This window comes from Myodes glareolus, chromosome X, assembly GCF_982192425.1.
Source record: "Myodes glareolus chromosome X, mMyoGla1.1, whole genome shotgun sequence".
NCBI classification, from domain to species: Eukaryota; Metazoa; Chordata; class Mammalia; order Rodentia; family Cricetidae; genus Myodes; species Myodes glareolus.
This window is the reverse complement of record NC_142053.1, coordinates 136,719,624-136,721,838: the sequence shown is the minus strand read 5'-3', so window position 1 is coordinate 136,721,838 and position 2,215 is coordinate 136,719,624. Positions and strand designations below refer to the sequence as shown.

General features: G+C 49.9%; 1 pseudogene; it reads right to left on the bottom strand.

Moving 5' to 3' along the window:
• Positions 1–840: 840 nt before the first annotated feature.
• LOC148117512 (large ribosomal subunit protein eL8 pseudogene) lies at positions 841–1,693 on the bottom strand (annotated as a pseudogene).
• Positions 1,694–2,215: the final 522 nt, after the last annotated feature.

The following is a 2,215-nucleotide window of genomic DNA, read 5'->3' as shown; positions in this document are numbered from 1 at the left end:
TGAGGCTGCACCTTCACCAGTGGTCCCTCCTGGCTTCTCACAGTGCCAGGCCTTGGCTGCTCTCCATGACCCCTTCATGCCTTCAAAACCAGTGCCCCCTGGTGACTCTTAAACTAACAAGTTCAGCTGCCAGCATGAGGTACAACCTTGGCCACCTCTGGAGCACAGTTTCTGTGTGCTGACTCTCAGGAAACACTTCCTAGAAGATTTCACCTCAGTGATGCTGGTCTCTTAATCACTGCTAATTTCTGAGCTCCAGCTAGCCAGCAGTGAGTGTCCCAGCAAAGCCAAGGCTTCACTTCAGTAGCTCCAGTGTCTTGTTAATCCCAGCTAATTCTTCAGCCCTAGTTGAATCTTAATTCAAACTAACAAATGGCCCTGATAGAGTCTTTAAACTTCCCTCTGAAATATCACACGCCAGGCCTCCATCCTCTGTATTGCCCTCAACATTCCTATCTTTCAAGTTCCTACAGAAAAGCTCACCAGAACTGAACATGCAGTGGCTTTCCTTGCACCAAGTTCCAAAGTCCTTCCACAATCTTTCCAAAACAACAAGGTCAGGTCTGTCACAGCCACACCCCATTCTTGGTACCAACTTGTCTCAGGGTTTCCATGGCTGTGCTGAAACACTGTGACCAAAAAGCAAGTTAGAGAGGAAAGGGTTTATTTGGCTGACATTTATGTTCATCATCAAAGAAAGCTGGAGCAGGAACTCAAAAACAGGACAGGAACCTGGAGGCGGGAGCTGATACAGAGGCCATGGAGGGGAGCTACTTACTGGCTTACTCCTCATGGTTTACTCAGCCTGCTTTCTTTCTTTCTTTCTTTTTGAAGGTTTGTAATCATATTTATGTACAGAAAACTCAGCAGTACATTTAACCCAGTTTAGTGGCGAGTTCTTTGGCCTTTGCCTTTTCCAGCTTGGCAATTCGAGCCACAGATTTAGGACCCAGGACGTTGCCTCCCCAGTGGCGGTGGATCTCATCATATCTGTCGTTGTAATTGGTCCTAATAGCTTCCACCAGCTTGGCCAGAGCACCCTTGTCTTCCGAGTTAACCTGTGTGAAGGCAACAGTGGTGCACGTCTTCCTATGGACCAGCCGCCCCAGCCTGGCCTTTCCCTTGATGATGCAGTAGGGGACCCCCATCTTCCGACACAGGGCAGGCAGGAAGACCACCAGCTCAATAGGGTCTACGTCGTGGGCAATCACCACCAGCTGAGCCTTCTTGTTCTCTACCAAAGTGGTGACTGTATTGACGCCCGCTCTAAGGACAGGTGGTCTCTTAGTTGGGACATCCCCTTTGCCAGCAGCTTTCTTCTCAGCACGGGCCAGCAGCCTTTGCTTCTTCTCTTGCTTTGTCTCTGGCCTGTACTTGTGGGCAAGTTTAAGCAACTGGGTAGCTGTTTGCCGGTCCAGGGCCTGGGTGAACTGGTTAATGGCAGGAGGAACTTTGAGCCGCTTATAGAGGATGGCCCTCTGCCGCTGCAGCCTAATGTAGCGGGGCCATTTGACAAAGCGTGTGAGATCTCTCTTGGGCTGGATGTCCTGCCCAATGTCAAAGTTCTTAGGCTTCTTCTCAAACAAAGGATTCACCACCTTCTTAGCCTCCTGCTTCTTTATGACGGGGGCCGGGGCCACCTTCTTCCCCTTGGCCTTCTTTCCCTTGGGCATCTTGCCGGGCTGGAGGAGAGAGAAAGCCTCAGCCTGCTTTCTTATAGAACCCAAGACAACTAGCCCGGGGATGGCACCACCCACAATGGGTGGGGCCCTGTAACATGAAGGGGCCTGCGGTTTGTTGTAAAAGGAGCAGCGGGCCCACTTCCCACTGCCCTTTTCCCGACTAGCTTTACCCGAAATAATTACACGGAAACTGTATTCATTTAAACACAGCCTAGCCCATTAGTTCTAGCCTCTTATTGGCTAACTCTCACATATAGATTCAACCCATTTCTAATAATCTGTATCGCCTCTTTATTGTGGCTTACTGGCATGAGTCTAACCAGTGTTCGTCTTGGAGAGAAGAGCCATGGTGTCTGTCTCACTGCCTTCTTCCTCCCAGAATTCTGTTCTGTCTACTCCGCCTACCTAAGGGCTGGCCTAGCAAAAGGCCAAGGCAGATTCTTTATTTAACCAATGAAAGTAACACATAGACAGAAGATCCTCCTACACCAGGGCCATCCCCTAGAGGGGTGGTTTGCTACTCTTTCTCTTGT